Here is a 20,787-nt window from a genome sequence, read left to right on the forward strand (position 1 = left end):
TGCTTGGCACTGGTAGAGTAGCAAAAATGCCTAGGGCATACCGTAAAGAGAAGCTAAGTCAAAGTATTTAAAAGCAGCAGTAAGAATCTTTTGAGTTGCGAAAAGGTTATTTTCAAATTGAAATCTCTAAGGGTCTATGAATTGGTGATACTGAGTTTCTATCTTGAATATTGAAAGTATTAGACATTCTCCTCTTTAAAAAATACATGTCACATAAAACTCAATACATGACTGCACATTTGCCAAGTGTCTTGTTCCATGTATGTCTAAATTCCTGTGATCTTTATCATGCAGCAGTTCACCACCATTGTATATCATGAACTAAAAGCATCAGTAATTGTATTTATCAGCTGGATTAGATTTCGTAACTGGAATCAACTTAAATTCTACATCCTGCTTATCCTGGAGATACATGTATTTCCAGTTCACAGGAAGTGTTAGGGCTACTTTGGAGTGAATGATACCAATAGCATGATGACTACAGGTAAGTAGAGCAGGTGACAGGAGCACAGCCCCAAATATACACCTTCACTTATCTAGGAAGTTTGCTACATAGTCCTCCTAAGAGTACCTGATGGCTACATGTACACACATCAGCATGTATGTGTGTCTGTGTCAACGCATACAGACCAAAACTATCATGTGTAAGTGGGGGGTTATGTTTGTACACATGGGTTCAAAAGTCGTGTTGTGATCAGTTGGTTTGCAGTATCATATATGGCACATTCACAGCTATTTTATTCCTCTAAACCACCCATTCCCCAGTAACCATGTCTCTCAGCTACTGGCACAGCCTAGGGCATAAGCCAGGAATTGAAGTGTATTTCTTTCCTTTTCTTGTTCTTCAGTATTGGACCTTATTGACATTAGCTTAACAGAGAGAAGGAGCTAGAAACACCTCTGGGAGGTGCACACGCTACAAGGGTGCAGCTTGTGCTGCGGTTTGCTGTCTACTGAAAGCTCCACAGCCACCAATGTCCTCTGGCTTCTTCAGCCTGTAACACATTCCCTCCCCGCCTTGCTGCCTGCCAGTATTTACTGGCTCTCTTGGGAGAAAGTCCTCCAGGGAGAAGGAAGATGAGTATTAGATTTTCTGTTTTGAAGAACAATTACAGCACTTCACCTTCACAACAAGTTCATGCACGTGCTCAGGTTGCTCCTGCCTCTGTTTGCTTACCTGGCTCTCTCGTCACCAGGTGTATATTCATGGTGTGTAATGCTCCTGTGTGTCTGCTGGAAAACAGGTACATGCACTTTGGTGAGTGTGCAAAGGGGCATGGCTTTGAGAAGGGAGACTGGAGGTAGTCCTGACCTCTCAAATGTGTGTGAATTTGATCCATAATGATGTCTAAAATAAAAAAAATGGTATTTGTTTTTCCATGGCCTTATGTCTGGGGAAGGGTGCTGAATTCTCCAAATGGAAGGTGGAGGGGAAAGTGGGAGCCAGAGGCAAACACCAGGTGAGTGGAGGGCAGCGTGGAGCCTGGCTCAGCCCTCACTCCTGTGTTTCTGAAGTCAGTAGCTACATCGGATCTTCCAAAGCCACAACTGTCCATGATGTCAACACAGCTGCTGTGTACAGCAAAAATGTGAGGCACTAACAAGCTGAAAACTTCCTCTTTTCAAGCCTGTGTTTATAAACCATCCGGATGCATGTCTGGCTGTACAAGTTAGTTTGAACACAAAGTTTTTTGTACATTTTACTAGGTGCCTCCAACAGTGTGATTTCAATAGCATGATGATTGCAGATAAATGAAACTGATGACAGGAATTAAGTCTGGGACAGAGATGTGGATCTGTTTAAAGAGGGAATACTTGGCAGTATGTGAAGGAGTGGAGAGGGAGAGGGCAAAAGATAGGAAGACTTACAACTGTAAGAAAACTGTTCCTCTTCTTCTGGAAGCCCTTGGACACCATACTGTATGGGCAATTTATTTCTCCTGATGGCTAACTGGAGACCCCACACATGGCCACTGCACCATTCATATCAGCCCTGAAGCAGAGCCCAAGCCCTCTGGGGATCCTCACCCTTGCTGTGAAACTGCTGCTTTGGAGTCATTGCCCTCTGAGCAGCACAGCTAATCAAGGCCAGTTTTGCATGGGGTGGGGTGCTCTTTCCCCTTTGCCCCCTTCCCCTCACACCCCATCGTCTCCCAGGAGGGGAGACCCCTGGTTCTGATGGGACCTGGTACAGAGGACAGTGCATGGCCAGGAGGCCCCAAGTGCATTGCTGTACAACTGCAAGTGATGGCTGGCATCTGCAATCCCCTCTACAGCATCACTGTCAGCCTCCCTCCGCTGCCTGTGTGAAACACATCTCTGAACCTTGCTGCATCGGCTCAGGTTTGGTCAACAGGTTATTAAGGAACCGGCAAAGAGAGGAATTAATACAGTTATTATTAAGCAGCATGGCTCCAGCTCTGTTTCCTGAGGGAAACTAGGCAATATATACAGCAGCAGTGCCTGCATAGCTAAAACAGGTGAGGCTGGGGAGGGAAAGAGGTCAGAGAGCTGCAGTGTCCCTGTGAGCCTCTCCAGTGCTGTGCGTGCATGGATGGCCTCCTGTGAACAAGGACAGGGTGCAGTTCTCAGTCCCCACTACCGCTTTGACCATGTCATATGTTAGGCAGTTTTGCTTCTGGTAGCATTCAGTTTAATCTTTCCCTGGTTAAAACATCACTGAACACCTTCCACTTGTCATTACTGGGTTCCTGTATTGGGTTAATTCACACATATGTCCTCAAAGGAGTAAAAAGATGCTATGTCTGATTAGGACCACTTGACTTGATAGTAGTCTGTAGAATTTTTTTTTTTTTTTAATGTTATAAAAGATATTCCTATTTAACCCTCAAGGTTGCATAATGACAAGGCTACATGAGGGAGACAAGGCAACCACAGACTGCTCCAGGCCAGTTTCATTTTTAGAAATGAAGTCTTGTCCTGTCTCTCTCACATCTCTTTCTGTATGACTGGTTGTTGGCTCAAGTTCAACAAGGTTTTGAGCCATCCTTCTGTCTTGGCAGGCTTTCCCTGCTTTCCTTTCTTTATGCTTACCTGCCACACAGTCTCTCAGTCTGTAATATTGAATTGATGGTCTCAGTGTTTGCTCTTACAAATCTTGGGCACTTGTGCTGTGCAATATTTTCTCTTTCTCAAGCATATGACCATTCCAAATGACACATTCCATTTCTTCCACTCTCCAAATCCCACACCTTCATCACAACATACTCAACCCTGACTTGGCAAGCAGGGGCTTAGATCAACCCTTTCCATTCCTTTTTGCTGTTGCAAAAGATGACTTTCTTAGATAGCAGCTTAGACAACATCACTCTTTGTATCACAACACTGCTTCCCTCTTCTTCTTCCTCACCACATACAGGTGACTTCTTGTCACTGTCAGGGTTCTTCATGTTCCAGTCTCTACCTTTCTCTCCCTTTTTGTATCTATAAGGTGATTGATACTGCAGAGTTGTTCACAGTGCCAGAGTTTGCTCTATTTAATTTTCAGGTGAACATCTTCAGACTTTCTCTCTCATTGCCCTTTAGACTCAGAGAAGATCAGCAAACCACATCAGTGAGGTGTATTATCACCTGTCTCACACTAGTAGCATGATAGCTGTTTCTGTGTAATTGCCTTGCTGTGCTGTTTCAGCTCTGAAAAAGGCTGTTATTTTATTCCATCTTTGCACAGAGTACAGTGTGACTAAGCTCCCTTAGGCTCCCTGACAACACAAATATAACTTAGAACAGAAGGAACTTAGATCTCTGATGTTTTAGCCACTAGTGCTCACAAACACTGGTGCTCCCATGTTTACTGCAGGAAGAGCAAAACTGAGCATTTTCACTTCTGGGTATGAATTACTATGGTATGAATGCAGGTCTGCGCTGAGATGACACATTACTCACATCATCAACCTTAAGTCCTAAGGCACTTTTCACAAGCTTAAAGCTCAACGTGTTTTTAAAAGGTTTCAGGAATGTTCCTGTAATCTTTAAAATTGCCACTGTACTTTAGTTTTCATGAAAGTTGTTCACATGGAACAAATTCACATTTCTTAGACTTAATTCCAACAATAGATGATTTCTTTTAAAATATCACTACAAACGTTTTATTTAAAGGGGACTTTAGGACCAATGCAAATTGAACCAAGAGAATATGCAAAAAGGAAGCAAGCTGCTTTTGCCAACGAGAGGAAAAAAGGCTTTTTTTCATCTGGATGATTTTTTACATAGATTTGTTTTAATAAAAGCCTTTTTGTGCACATGTTGTCACTTCATTGTGAAAAAAAGGCATGGGGGGATCTGTGTGATATAAGGCAGGAGGGAGCTGTCAATAAAAAGACTGGATCTGTCCTACATGAATTTGGGCAAGTCATTTTACTTCTCTAGGTCTCAGCCTCTCCCACCAGAAAATGTCAATGCTTGCAAGGCACTATGGTCTAGAGAGGATAAACTGCTGCAGGAGCACCAGTTAGTATTACTGTTACTAAGTTTCTGACAAGTCAGAACCTCTAAGAAGGCAGAAAAAAATGGTGAATGTACCGTTATATCTGAAACAAGGCTATGACTTCATTGCACAGTCATGTGGGAGGAAAGGGGTAAAGAAAATAGGTAAAAACAAGGCACGTGAACTTTTGCACGTGCTGCTGTTGAAACACTCAGGAACAAACTCCAACCAACCTCTGAGATGTTTCAAAAACATTATGTCAACATTTCCATCTCCCCCCACGCAATGCCTCACACTCCTATGTGGTCTCTGTCCTCCTTCATAATGCATCAGAAATATGTAATCACCATTGTTATCATCTTTTGTCAACTATGACATTAGATCAGTTCAATCAGATGCAGACAGTGAGGTCAGCATAAAGCATTCAAATGATGACAGAAGCGGTTTGCTATGCATAAAGGAGTTGGTTATTATATCACATGTTTAAATTTATAGGTTCTGTTCATCTTTAGCTAAATATCTAGTTATTTAACAGCTGTTATGAGTCAGCCAGAGAGAGGATTAGTTAAAAAAATGTGGTGGTAAGAAATGCTTTAATCTTGAGCTACAATAGAAAAGCAAGTCTGGTCAGGTCATGTCTAATAAAGGTGGTTCTCCAGTAGTACTTAGGAGTTTATCACTGTTCATACAAAACAGGAGATGGTTTGATATAGTTAATCCTGCCATCTTCATATTAACCCTAGCAATTTCAGAGATAGTTGGGAGAGAATTTTTTTGGGCATGGTATCATGCTTAAACATTTTCAGGTAAGATAATTTTGCAAATGGGTACTAAAGTGGTTTGTCTTATGCAGAGCCTTGTATACTCATCAAGGTTCTTGGGATTTTCCACAGTGGGGATATCTTAATGACTTCTTGCTAGTGTGTCTTCACATCACCTCTCTTGTAAAGGTAATGGAGACATTGAGACATGAAGTCATTTTTCCAGTTTTTGTCCATGTCCTTTACCTCTAGCTAAGAAGCATAAAGAGAACACAAAGCCGTAAACCTGTGAGAATGGCTATTGGAAGATATCGCAGTTTTGTGGGTTTCCAGTCTAATGTCTCCAGACCATGCTTAATTCAGCCTGACAACCAGAGGTTTAGACTGTCAGGAGAACAGGCATGCAGGAGAGGCATATCCAGGCACTGCTAACCCATTACTTCCAAGCTTTAGGTGATCACCAATGCCACCGAGACATGTTTGAGCAGCAAGATAAGAGCAGCCCCAATACAATACAGAAACACGGGTATGAAAATGCTGACTTTAACTTGTCTCCAGACTAGATAAATAGGGTTAATAACCTTGGCCTAACATAGTTGTGATGGGTAGGTGCTAAATGTCTCTGAGTTGTGGGGCAGGGTGTGAAAATCAACACAGCACCCAAACAGCTGCAAGGCTGAGGATCTGTCAGCCTTGAACACCTGCAGCCCATAGCAGTATTGCCTCTGAAAAACTTCTCTGAAAACTGGAAAATCTGCAGAAACCCCCTCACAGAATTGAAATCCCACTGCTAGGAAAAGGTTAACTTACTGAAGTCCCCATGGAAAATGTGGGCTCTTAAGCATTTCAAGCACTTACTCTAGAACCTGTGTGTGTGTTTGCTTGTTTGTTTTTAATTCAGATAACATAATAACCCATAAAAAAGAAGCCAACATTTCTTCACAAATATTTATAAAAATAAAGATTGCTTAGCCAATGTTCAGGGACTCATTGAGGAGCATGCTACCAACTGGAAGCTAAATAAATACAACGGAATTGCTAGTCACATTTCTAAGGATGTGGTAAACTCAAACTGTAGCTACTTAGGCAGTTCCTGAAAACCCAGAGTGTAGAAGGACTTAATCAAATCAGACAAAGGAATTATGAAGACAAAGCACTAAAGCAAAGAAAGTTTCTGGGAAAGTACAGAAACTGTATAGTCTCTGTGCCACTTGTTCTTAGGTTTTCCATTTGCTAAATGGGAAACAGGATGGTAGGAACCAGCAGACAGCAAACTGGTTTGCATTTAGACATGTAAAAAAATTTCTCTAATAAAAATTTAACTTTAGTTCAAATGTGAGCCCCATTGATTTTTTTTCTATTCTCACTAATACCTCAGTGGTGTCATAAAAGATATTTCACATAAGATCTGTCAGAATTATTTATTTTCTGTAATGACAATAATGCTAGAAACCTGCAAAAAATTGCAACAGTCAAACAGAAAAACAGTGAATTAAACCCAGGAAACTGACACTGTTTAAGCAAGAAATCCAGCTCTGTTCTTAAGTAAACTAGAAAGCCTGAGGGAAACCCCTTAACAACTGTTCTAAAGATAGGATTATGGTTTTTTTACAAGAAAGTACTTTTCCAGTTTATCATTTTCCTTATTATTAAGAATTATGTGCTGCACTCAGTCTGATCTAGAGCTTTGGATATTTTAGAAGGAGTTTTGGTATTGGTTCTTATCATCTGGTCATCCCCCACGTGGAAATCAGTATACTACCTGGAAATTCAGGACAGTGCTAGAAGCTGATTTAAAATTGAACGTTTTCCAAAGACAAATTCTATATTTATAACTGAAAAGGTGTTTAATATATTCAGCATTTTTTAACCTATCATGTTATCATCTAACCTTTTGATGATGGAACTTCTCAAAGATAGACAGTAGCCACCTCCATTCGCACCAGCACTCAATATAAAATCATATTTCAATCCTGACATGGTTGCAGAAATTATCTACATGAGGAAGGAACAAGGAAAAAATCTATGCTGAGTTTTCACTAACTTTTAAGGCATTAATTTTGCACCTAGAAACAAGGAGGGAAGCAGAAGAAAACAAAGAAAAAATTAGTTGTGCAAAATTATAGAAATACATCCTTCAAGTAGAATATGTGCTTCTGTCCTTTGATGAACAGGGACAGAAATAAGGGTGCACTTAAGTGCTTTGCAATACTTTACCTGAAGACCAGCTTGCTCCTGAGAGATGCTCGCAAATGCACAACTTCAAGCACACCCAATTTCAATATATTCCAAATTCAAAGCCTTTCCTGTCCATTTCTTTTTAAGACTGTAAAGAAAAAGATGTTATCAACATCTTAGCTGAAAAGATAGATAATTTTAAAAAGTAATAAAGAGAAGGTACATCCTCAATTCTCATGGAAATTTCCATGATTTCTTAGAGAAGAGCACAACACTGAGCAATTAAGTGCCTGAAACATTGATTTGGATCTCATGATTTAATTAGCAAATTACACCTTTGTAGGACTTTTCACAGAATGATAGAGGAAAAGAAAGTAGGTCTTTAATTAGTCATTCTAAATTATCTCTGTATCAGAATTGTTATTTAATGAACACCTCTGATTAAGTTTGTTTCATTATATTATGAGATCTGAATCATACTATGAGACCTGTATAGACTTATGAATTTTAAGGGGAAGTAAGTTAGTCCAATATGTGTCAGCTTGACGTCTAAATTATTCATCTTTTTGCTACTGTGCTTATGAGTTGTTGACCTTTTAATAATAACAATAACATCGTATGGCTGCACTCCTCTTATCTTCATCTTTAGCCTGGCTTTATGAAATTACAGTTAATACATAGGACCCTAATTTTTACCCCTAGATGTACTAACAACCCTTAAGACCAAGTGATTTTCACAAAAAAGGGTTTGAAATATTTACTTTGTTTTAATCCACATGGTGGGTTTTTTTTCTGATTATATCTGTTTTGATTAAAGCTGCAAGTTATAGAAATAACAGAAAAATAAATTAAAATGGTTACATGGTAAGAACCTTTACTGTGGTGACATTCATAATGAGATAAAGATGGGGTTTGCCTTTCATTAGCAGAGTAGCTGTGGCAATCTAAGCACCTTTATCTTAGTGGAATTCTGATCACAGTCATATTGCTTTAGCTTTTCCAGTAGGTGTTTAGACACCTTAAAAGTTCTCTAAAGATCGACAACAGGCAACTTATGTCCCAGGAATTAAATGAGAAATGTTGCTGCACAGAAAATTCAGGATCTATTACATAGTATGCTAAGACTAAAGATTAGACTCATAAAGCGGAGGCATTCGCAATAAATATATCTTGAAAAGCAATAAAAAAAAGGCCCTTGATTCATTATCATCCTGATACTTACTTCCAGAGTAATGCAATACACAAAATAAGTAAGGGAAGGAGTTCTTACTGATGAAGTTATTCAGAGACATAAATAGGTTTTGCTTTTTCTTTCTTGGAAAGATTTAAAATTTAGCTTCCATATTGTTCTCTTACTGCAATAGACATTTCTTAGAATTACTAGAATTTACACCATTGTGTCATTAGAGTTACTAGAATAACTAGGATGTACTAGAATTCCTAGAATTTACAGCATTATCACTAGAACATGCTCCAATGAGAGGACAATGAACCTCTTCATTTACAAAACAAAATGCCTACAGTATTCCAAGTTCATTTCAAGAAGTGCAAGCTTGGAAAAAAACTATGAACATTAGCAAAAACTTCCTGAATATCCCTTCTTTAATTTAAAAATAATTTTTCTACCCAAACAAAAATAGATCTCTAAACACGAACAGCTCAGATGATTCTACATTCGTTACAACACACTGAATGGTTTTGTTCATAAGGTGAGTTTATTGTCAGTGTCGTCACTGTCAGCTACTGCCAGAACAATATCCCAAATTTTCTGTCAAGTTTGGTCCTGTATGGGCAATTAGAGTTGTGTTCTTCTAAATGCCTTTGAGTCACTCTCATGCAACATTTAATAGGGCCAGCTTTAAGGGTAGACAAAGAAGTTACAGTGACAAAGAAGCAATTTCTTAAACCCAAGTTACCAGAGAAAACTGCTTCCTGTTGAAATTATTAGCTTAATTCATCTAGCATTTTATAGAGAAATTTTAATGGACAGCAAGGTGAAGTGTCTCCTATCACCCCTTGAAAATAGGCTGGTTCTGGTCTAGGTTATATTCACAAAAGGTTTCCTGACATATTGTGTGTTATATAAGCCATTTGGATTTTCTATTTCCCATTCACATCAGTTGCATGTTTTTGCCTCTTCTTGAACATTTAGTTTAAAAGAAAAAAAAGGAGTTCATGTCTAGTTCTAGACAGAACTAAAAATAAAATCAATAGGAAATTATTCGAGTTTAATATCTATCCTATTAAAGATTAATCCATAAAAAGATTACAACTTTATAACAGAAAAACTGAAACTAAAAATTTCTTCAGGATTGTATTGTCCCAGGCAAATGGTTTACTAGAGTTCATTGTATCCCCCGATACACAGACTCCATAGGTTGCAGCAGCGGCCTGCTACACCAAACACTCAGCATTGGTTTTATCCCTTGATTAAGCAGCAGCGTAAGAGGACTTAGCCACAGTGCTGCAGCACCTCGACACCTCAGTAGCAATCAAACTCCCCACTTCCAGGCACAGCCCTGGTATGATGGAGAGGGCACCACGTCAACCTCTGCAGATCAGGCTCACAAAACCCACTGCAAGCTGGAGTGGCAAAAAAGCAGTTTCATTATCCTGGTTTACATATGAGAAACGAAAGATCCGGGAAAATAAGGAAAATTATATGGGGTGTCTTTGGTAGAGAGAGGATCTGGACTGGGATCACCCAAATTTGGCTAGCATTGGGATACAACTGTCCACACCTCCCTTGTAATGCTGAACAAAAGCAACTACCATGACAGTGAATGACTGTCATCTGTACTGGACTGTAAGGCAGCCCCAAGTCCAAACACAAGCTGCTGCAGTTCAACACGCAGTCAAAGCTTTCCTTCCACTAATTGGAAATTTAAACTTCTGGGTAATGCCTCCCAAACTACTCAGCACAGGGTTATAATGGAAATTTCCCCCAGGTTTCACTACGGAGTTATTATTGTAGCTCCACAACATGGAGCTAAATGATCCAAAAGCATGTTAACGCTGCCGTAGGACACATTAAAGTCATACAACAGCATTTTCCCTGAGTAGGTGTATTCAGATAATTTAAAAAAGATCATGAGTGACTGCACCCCCTTTTGGCTACAACACAACTCAAGGATAGAGAAGTTTAATAGCATATTAGTCATCTGCCCAGAGGTGAAGTATTTCATAATGAACTGAAAAGCCAGAAAATGGGGTATGTGTGTATGTTTTAATATTACTCTGTTCCTACTGATGAAATTTATGCAAAACACCACAAAAACTGATGAGTATTCATCCATAATGTGACTGAAAGATGTTGCAGGTTGTGTTAGGGTGAGGTGTTAAATTATTTCTTACATGTCAAGTTTGGTTTTTTTCTTGTAATTGCTTTCCTGGTATTTTGAAATTTTTCCTGCCGGTTAGTATGAAGCTATTAGCATAAAGGTCAAGAAAAATGTCACAGGTTTTTGTTTCTGCTGTACTGTGTGCTTTGCCCAATGAAGAAGGCAAAGGCAGGGTTATACAAGGAATATCTCAAAACATCTGTAGGCAGCGAACTTTGATTTTTTTTCACCTTTTAAAAAACATCATGCAAGCTAGGTGTGTGTACAAGTGAGGGGGAAGCAGGGAAGGACATGGTGATTCAGAGGACTGACAGTGGAATAAAGAATACATGGAAAAATGAGTTTTGCTTGCAGGCATAAGGATGACTGATGGCATGGCTGAACTGCCTGCCCACCTTTTGAGCCCTGCCTGATACACCCACAGCCCTGCAGTTTGCCCCATGTACCTCTAGATGTTGGGCTTGGCTGCGCATGATGTGAGGGCACCACGACTACTGCTGACCCTGCCCTTGGCCTTTCACCTTGCCCACGGACCACCAAGGTGACATTGCTGGTGAGCACCAGGAAGCTGTTTTTCCCCACCGTCTTGGACTCAGCGTAGCTGTCTACATTTCTGTGCTGTCACCCAAGAGGAATTCCTCCCATCCTACCTAAGCATATGTGATACCACTGCTCCTCAAAAACCTCCAGAAGAACGGATCTCAAGAGCCCCACGTGCCTGGTGAGCCCCTAATTCTTCCCATGGAAACAGCTGCTCATTTTGGGTTTCACTTGGGGCCCGAGGGGTGGGAGACGGCTCCCTTCGGCTGGAAGGTGTCCCCCACCTGAGGACTGCTCACAGCACCCGGGTGCCAGCCAGGAGCCGGATAGCAGGGTGCTGCCTCACAGGTCTAGTGGTCCTCCTGCGAGTATGGATCTGCGAAAGCTGGCATGTCGCCTGCTGCTGCAAACGGACGTCCCCAGGTTGGGTTGCCAAGCATGCTGGAGACCAAAAATGTCCACTGCTTCACCTGGCCTCCAGCTGAAGGCATGTGATGCATGACCAGGGACAGGCTCACAGGACGTCTCTTGTGACTGTCAGTTCCCTGTGACCAGGGAGAGAGAAACAGGGGGAAAAAGCAAAAAGAATCTTCTCTTTTTGGCTAAAAGTTTCTTAAAACTCATTGTGAGTGCCTTGGGCACTAGACACTAAATTGACATATTTAGATTTCATTTGTTTGGGTTTCTATCGAATAGTTTTTAATAGAATTTTTACCAGTAGGTGTATTGTTGCCTAAGAACGTAGTGACTATTGAGCATTTTAAAACCTACGGTGATTATCAAGTTTTCCTCCATCCATCTTCATGGCAAACTTTGTTCTTGTTGGCAGTGTGCAAATAAGAAGAGAGTAAGACTTAGCCTGGAATAGCTTCTTGTCCGTATTAGCGCACAATGCTTTGTGATGAGCAGCTGTAAATTGTTTTAAGGAAAGAAAAGTAAAAGCTACAGATCCTAATGAATGCACAAGTATGTACTGCATGCAGCTCTGCACATGCTAAGATCAAGGATGTGCTTAAATACATTACTGGACTGAGTTATGATGGTACAAATTATCTCCCTACTACCAAATCTGAGATTCTTAGATCAGCTCAAGTCATATGTTTGATGCCTTGAGCACGATACTGTAGTATTTTATTAAAATGGGTCATATACAAATAAAAAATACCCTCTCTCTCAATCACCTCCACAGTATACCTATCTATTTTTTAATTGTCCAGAATGCACATTTTGGCAGAATCAGGCTTGATAACCCAGAAAACTTTTTTCAGTTGATTCTGAAATTTTTCAAAACCAGCTCTCCCCATCTTTGTATGCTTTTGAGTCGTGCTTAACACTAATGCTCTTGTAAGGTTGAATGCAAACTTTTTGGGTTTTTTTCAGGTTTTGAGGTTTACAATAAACCTATATGATCTTTGCAAAGGTGATAGTCTCAGTCCTGGAAATGTCTCATGCATGAAATTTCAGAGTACTTGGAGTTTTGCTGTCCCTAATGAGGGCAAAGCAAATTCACTCATAAAGCAGAAGAGAAAATTCTTTGGCTTGTTGAAAATCACCTTTCTGAATGCATGCCTGGACAGAGGTATGCTATAAATTGCTCTTTCCAGAAACCAGTGGAAAAATCTGTAACAGTATAAGAAGAAATTATTTCTTTTTCTTGTTAGCGTGATATTTATGGAATTCTAACCCACTTGTTCCTGTTTTAGAACAAGTATATACAGCACATTTTACCTAACTGGAGGGAAGTTTGCTATTGTGATTTTGAATTATTGTTATGTAGAAACAGTCTTAAAGACAAATCTGTGCAGCATCAAAGCACTGTGCTGCAAAGAGTGTGATCCTGTTCTGTATTGACTAACATCAGAAATAAATCTTATTGACTTCACGCAGGATTGATATTAGCCTGTGCTTCTCTAACTACTCCTTACTAATAAAGAATTGTTTATAAACTATGCACTCCTATCTACATAAACCACTTTCACTTCACATTATTGATTCTTTCACAGATGTCTCAGTTGAAGGCAACAGGGAAGTTGGCTGGCAAGATACTAGTAGGAAGAAGCTCAGACATAAATTACAAGCCTCTAAATGTTTTGCTTCAGAAATTAAAGAGTTATTTGCCTTACATTCCCTAAAACAAAAGTGTGGTTCCTGGGGCTTACACTTTACATGTCAAAACTCAGCTTTCTGTAATATTTCTCCTGATTTATGGTTTTAGGACTGATTCAAATACCGCCCCCCCCCCTTTTTTTCCAAGCAGACATACAAGTATGCGGTCACAATTTTTTCAATCTTGTATTTTTTAACACTGTTGTTCTTGTTCTGTCCCCAAATAGGTCATAATAACAAGGCAGTCAAAATGCCCTCTTTCTGTTTTTTTAAAAAATGTTTCAATGCCTAAGAAAAAGTGTAATCATTGAGAAAGAAGAACTAATCCACTGGCACATAAGTCTTCAAAAGCCACAGAAGATAACAATCATACATGATAAAAAAAATTATTAAAGAAAGCATATTTCAATTTCAAATTCCCATAGAATTTCACTGAAAAATGAAATAAGATGATGATGTCACAGTGGGCTATGTAAACATCATTATGTGTATAGGTCATGTTATATTCACACACATGGAGTAATGAGAAAGTATGAAAAAGCTCCCCAAGAAAGGCCAAAGATTTGCAGGAACTTTTGCATCTTACCACACGAACAATTTATAAACAAGAAGGAAGAAAAAGACCTAAGCAAGTTCTGTAACCCAGATCTACGATAGTCCCAGACACTACATACCATGACTGTTTTTATAAAGCACCCTTTAGGAATTTAAGCTACTTCCGAAATTTCTGTCAATATTGCTCAAAATTTAGGTTAAATTTAATGTCAGGTTTTTTAAGCATTAGTAAGCTCTCATGAGTCATTCTTACTCATCCAAGCAACCTGTTTTTAGTGTAAAGGGGTGGTAGACTCATGCACTGCAATTGTACCGCTTTTGATTTTTTTTTTTTTTAATTAAATGACTAGCTCTCTTACCATGTACCTACTTGTAAGGTGAGAGGGAATATCCCTTAAAATGTTATAAATTAGAGTGGGAATATGAAGTTCAATCACTGTATTGCATAGCCTTATGGACACTTATGGGAGATCTGTCAAACCAAACAATATCCAGTGATTGCTCAGCAGACCACCTTTACTCCTACACAGGAACACTCTCTTTCATTGTAACAATGGATGTAAAATAACAAATGCTGTACTTCCTATGATATTGGAAGACGGGCAAATAAGGGAGACCTAGTGTGCAAATGAAAAAATATGCTAAGTATGTCAGGAAAGAAGAAGATGCAATTATTTTTGCAAAGCCTTTGACCTCCCCTATAAGTGCATTCACATGACTGCATTGCTGTGTTTAAGTCTGCATAATCTATACAGACAACAGAATAAATAAAGAAAAAAAATTCAACAAAAATACCATCTAAACAAAATTCTTCCAGGATCCACTGTCCTGAATTCAGGATAAGAAGGGGGAAAAACAGAATCATCTGCTTCAAATATATCAAATTTATAAGGACACTGGCATACGTGGAAGAAGCAAAAGAGGATCAGCTGTGGCACTTCAGAGAAAACACAGCCAGAAAATTCACACCCCAACCTGTTATTGGGCAAACAACACAGGCTCCATCCTACAGCTCTTTGGGACACAAAATGTGGACTAGAATCAGGAAAGAATCTGGGAGCAGAACAAGACTTCCAAAGAGAGGCAGGAACAATTTAATCTTGCATACTACTCCTCTAAACCCAACAGCCTGCTGTGGCTCTGAGGCATGCCACTCTGTAACTTTACACACATGGCTGCAGGCAACGTGTACAAGCTGGGAACTGTCATTTCTGTACCAGACACTGGCAAGGAGGGTCCAACAGACCCACAGCCTGCCCTTGAAGAGCAGCCTGCACCACTCTGATCACGCTGTGGTTCCCTTTGCCACTCCAAACTCTATCCATCTGTTTGAAGCTTTATACGCTGCATTTTTCTTTGCAAAGTGCCTCTGAGCATTGCATAAGACCAGAGAAGCATTGGGAAGAAAAAGAAGTGAAATGAATCTTTCAGATACTACTACATGGGAGGACTCCAAGATGACAATAGCAGTTTTGCAGCCCACAAAGTCCATAAGTGTCTCTCACTTCAAGGAAAAGACACACTTGTTTTTTATAGTCACCAACATTTTATTGACCTTTATAGACCAGCCTTCACTTTTGCTATTTTATGTATGCTTATATATCAATATATATGTTTGCATGTGCATATTTCTGTATTTGGTACCTACACAGAAGCACAGAAACATATAGGCTACCCCTCTTTCTTTTTCCTATTCACACAAATGCTGATATAATAGCTTATAAAGAAGCCTCGCACCATAAATCTATTTTTAGTGCTTTTATTTAAATTGGTATCTAGAAATAAGGTGGACAGCCAGTACCACATATGTGTCCTGAGAAACCTCTGCAGGGACCTCTGGCCTAAAATCAATTCAGTTCCCTCTAAAAATGGCCAAATACAGAGGAGCAGAAACTGCAGTGACAAATACACTGAAAGCAAGCTAATTTGTATGAAATTTTTATCAGTGTGAAACAGGGTCTCCACATTACTTCAGCATTGAATTAGTGTGCTAGTTTCTTAGCTTTTAAATGCTTATTGAGCATGCCCAGGGAATGTGTGAGACTTCCCATGTTAGGGAGATCTTCAAGCCTGGTCTTGCTACATTTATACTTGAGGGGCTGTGTTTATCAGGTAAAACCCTACGTAGTGTTAAGTAGGCAATTCTAGAGTTCAAACTGTGGCCGCACAAATGTTTCTGTCCCAGCTTTATGGTGTATCCCATGTCTGAATTTTGCATAACATCAATATATAATTTATACATATATATACGTACACATGCATGCGTGCGTGCATGTGCTTATATAAAGGAGAGGGAACATTCTCACCCTCGTGATTCCCTGGTCAAGAGGAAATTTGACCTAGGAGCAATGGTCAGCACACCTGCTCTAGTTATTTCCAAAACATTAATATCTGTTTTGATGACTTACATGAGTCTTAGATGATCACATATTTTTACTGCTCTGCTGACCACCATAACCAACAAGCAAAGTGAAAATCCTGTGAATTATTGTGACACTGCACATGTGCAAAACCTAGTTTTCAGCATTGAGCACCTCTGTCAGTTCACATCCTCCCAATTTCCCTCTCAATGTAGACAGGATGTGCAATGATGCCTAGTTTCAAAATGGGCTTTTCAGACCAATGCCTGTTCTTTTAAAAGCAACAGGAGTTTTGCCTTTGGCAATGTAACATGCTTCAAATTTACCTCTGACATTAAAAAGAACATGAAAAGTGCAGCTATTTTCCCACCACACTGAACAATTAATATAATCAAATGGACTGTTTCAAGTCATACAAAAAAAAAAAAAATGATTCTATTGCTCTTCGAATGATTTCTTGCCTGCTAGTATTTAGGGAAAAGCTTTAATTTTCAACAACATAGCTCATAAAAAAAAATAAACATTATAATTCCAAAACTATGCCATGAATAGAACAACTGTGCACCCTTTGTCTACTCTGGCATATTTTATGAGCACTGTAAATGCAAATATTGCAGCTGTATACAGCATTTGCACATGCTAGTATTTACAATTGGAATTTATCATATTTATCTTATCATAGTTTCTCTGAATTATGAGTACAGCATCAGACTGGTAAGAGTTGAAAAGGAAGAAGAGTATAGGCAACAAGAATCAGCTGTTAATTTATATCCAACATAAACAACTAAACTGTGATATTATTGCATTAGTTGTCTTTTGTCTACTTCATAATCTTTTTTGCTGTTCACATGAATTATCCCTATGCTTTTGGAAGTATTGAGTTCTGCAGGCTGAAATTCTCCATCCAAACAGGATGTCCCTCCAAGGCAACAGAATAAAACTCTTTTCACCAGCAGGCCAAGTGCACGGGTAACCTTGGAGTTAAAGGGGATCATTGTAACAGTAGTGAGAATATCATCAGTCTCTCTCCCCACTTACAGTTTGTTCCACTCCTCAGGGCAACTGGAGTCTCGGCACTGACCTAGTCCATTCATATTACAAAAGATTTTTCATACAGTAAATATAGCTTTTGGGGTAAGTAAGGAAGAGTGTATATTAAATATTTCAGTACAAACTTTGTAAAAAACACAGTCAAAGTAAATTCAGCCTGCTGAAAGGATGTCCAGGTGTCCTCCAGGAATAAGTATGGTGAAGTGAGGTTATAAGAAGAATTTTTTGCAATATTTTTCTTTTCTGTCCTATAGTGTACAGTAATTAACATTTCCCAGCAAGTACATCTAAATGCTACATTTCAGTAACTCATGTAATCCCCCAAACCATTTTTTTCTTTTTTGAGTATGTTCTTTGAAGTGCAAATTGCACTTAGGAAGTGGACATAAACCACCAGGCTGTCCAGTAGTATAATTAAAGGAAAACATGTAGGGATTGCAGTGGATGACAATCTGAAAATTAGCCAGCAGGCCAAAGCTTTTGACAACAAACAAACAAGCAAACCAGCAAACCCACAAGCAAAAAAAATCAAAACAAACAAAAGTACCCTCCAAATCCTTGTCAATGGTGGAACTAATGAAATGTGAAATTGCATTTATTCTCTTCCAAACCGATAGCTGCATCTACTCCCTCCCCAGTTTCATCTTCCTCAAAAACTACTTGCAGTACACTCCCACATTTTTCATATCCCCCTCTTTATGCTCCCTTTTCTGCCTCGCGTGCCTAGGCAAGAGGAAGCCAGGTGTGAATTGTAATGACAGAGTGGACAGGACGTACATGCCAACCCCTCAACCAGTCAGGTATCTCAAAGGGGGTAGCTGAGCTCTCTGTATGTGCCCAGCCATTGCTTTTCACAAAACTTGTAAGAACTATGGATCCTCATGCATTCTTCTGTCAAATTTCATTGAAATAGACCAATATATTAAGTGTTTGTTCAGGAAAACTAGAGGATATAGAATGAGATAGGGCACAGCATAAGCTCCTTAGAAAGAATCAGGAAAAGGAACTTATCCTGGGATGTTATTCAGAGGAGTGGTATATAGCAGACTTGGGAGCTAATTAGTCTAACATTCAATACAGTTTCAGTGCTGTATCCTTTCTTGGATCTGACTTTTTAAGACAGATTAATTGCAAAGCACTCAGAAAACAAGAATGATAACAGACTGGGGAAACACTATCTATAGAGTAAAAAGTGAGATAAGTGGATATGTTTAACTTGGATATAAAAAGACAGAGATGGGATGTCATGTAAAAAAGATTTTAATGAAATGATCAGTTGCTCTCCATGCCCAGGATAGAAGAGATTGACTTAATTAGCAGCAAAAAAATCTGGATGAAACATTAGAAAAAAAAACGTGCTGGTGAAAAGAGTCAAACAGGTTTTCCACGCAGTGCACAACCACCTACCGTAGAGGTTTTTAACAGCGGTTTACACAAGCACAGTCTCTTGTAGGGACTTTCCACTTACGATTCTGTCACTTGTGCTGGTTTTGGCTGGGATAGAGCTAATTTTCTTCATAGTAGCTGTTGTGGGGCTATGTTTTGGATTTGTGCCGAAAACAGTGTTGATAATGCCGAGATGTTTTTGTTATTGCTGAGCAGTGCTTACACAGCACCAAAGCCTTTTCTGCTTCTCACCCCACCCCACGAGCAAGTAGGCTGGGGGTGCACAAGAACTTTGGAGGGGACACAGCTGGGACAGCTGACCCCAACTGACCAAAGGGATATTCCAGACCATAGGATGTCATGCTCAGCATGAAAGGCAGATTCTTTCTTGCTTGTTGTACCTCAAAGGGATTTTACTACAAAGTACTTTATAAAATTTTAAAAATGTAGATGCTGGAATACAGCTGACATTATTTTTAAAAATTGGATTGCAATAAAAGTCAGGTATACTTAGTTTATAAATACTGTGTTTCATTCACTTTAACTCATCCACTCATTTTAATACATAAATATGTATGAAATTTGGGGTTTTTAGGTTGGGAAAAAAGAAAATACCAGAATTACGCCCCCTTTTACATATACATTCATATCTAAATAACACGTCATTTTCTTGTCCTTCATATATTAGGTCTGACAATAAGTGATTTATGACTACAGTCCTGCAAACCAAGCTACTAAATGAGCAATCATTCCAAACTTTGACACAGGAGGAACTGAAACTGTGGGATATATGGGAGAAAGACGTATGCACTTGCTGAAACAGCAAAGGAATAGATAGGAGATCTCACATGTTTGTACTCAGCATAAATTTTATTTAACATGGCAATTGAAAGGTGGATCAAAGGATCAACCAGAATGCATAATATCCCAATTGTCTAGTTAAGTCTGCCCACATTATTCTCTTAATACTCTGTTTAATTTTCAGGGAAGAAATCTCTCTAAATCCAGTGCTTTGACAATCACAACTAATGGTACATCAGTCACATTCCTTGGCAGCTTTCAAGTTGTTCTGATTAGTAGTGTAATGTAGCTATCTCAGTATGAGGATTTCAGGTCTTGGGAACTCAAAGCCCTTACCACATGCATTTCTCTAAGCATGTGAGTAGTCCAATGGGAGCAAATACGATAACTCCCATGCAAAATGTGTGGCTGGATCTGAGGCCAAGAATTTTATGTATAAGAGAGGAAAGAGAGGAAATTCCACAATAATGACTGGAGCACAGTCAGAAGAAGGATAGAGGTGCCAAGGCAGCAGCCGCTTCCTGAACCACAGCCCTGAGCTGCATTTAAAGTTATCATGTTTGGTCCCAAGTCCATTACACATAGGATCAAGGACTGAAGAAAAGCACCTCCAAGAAGACAGTGCCCAGTTTGCACCATCACAGGAAGCCAAGGCTATGTTTGCACCCCCAAAAATTAACGCATTGCTTGCAGGTTCAAAAGATTTCAAAATCAGAAAAAGTCTTTCTTTGCTAAAAATTCCAGTGCCAGAAGCCATATGATTGACTCAAAGCAAAAAGCATTTGAAGTGAATCATACATCCAGGCAAGCCCAGACAGGACACTGTTAAATATCAATTGGCCATCATAATGGTTATCTCTCTTTAGGAACTTCAGTGTCAACAAAACCCCTGGCAAACATAGACCAATCTTACACGCCGGGCCCAGACCTGTACTCTTTCCTGTGGTAAAATTCCCACAGGTAGCAGTGGAAATTTTACCTTAGGATCTGCACAGCTCTGCCGTTCGTGTGAAAGTCAGACCTGAGTCTTCTGTAGAGAACAAATAGCTACACATATCTTCATACTGCTCTACATTGTGTCCTAGCTAGAGACCCTCCAACAAAGTATCTGGGGAACAGGGGGCAAAGGAAGAGGAAAAATGTGATCTCCCTCCCCTTACACAGTTTATGCATCAGCTTATCCACCTTCCTTCCTAACCATGCCTCTATACCCATGGCCAAGCCACTCAACAGAAGTTTTATCCAATGCTCCACATTTATTT

At 39.5% G+C, this 20,787-nt stretch overlaps 1 long non-coding RNA gene across 3 annotated transcripts in view; it reads right to left on the reverse strand.

Annotated features, from left to right (window-relative positions):
- Positions 1-20,787, reverse strand: part of LOC115336867 — a 34,704-nt gene that overhangs the window by 9,550 nt on the left and 4,367 nt on the right. Inside the window, exon 1 of one of the 3 annotated variants that reach the window (XR_003921952.1) lies at positions 7,426-7,528. The exons of 1 other annotated variant lie outside the window; for it this stretch is intronic. This is a non-coding gene — a long non-coding RNA (uncharacterized LOC115336867). Of the gene's footprint in view, positions 1-7,099; positions 7,207-7,425; positions 7,529-20,787 lie in introns of those variants that run through there. One more of the 3 variants, XR_003921951.1, reaches the window with a different exon arrangement.

The sequence above is a fragment of the Aquila chrysaetos genome, chromosome Z (assembly GCF_900496995.4).
Source record: "Aquila chrysaetos chrysaetos chromosome Z, bAquChr1.4, whole genome shotgun sequence".
NCBI lineage: Eukaryota > Metazoa > Chordata > Aves > Accipitriformes > Accipitridae > Aquila > Aquila chrysaetos.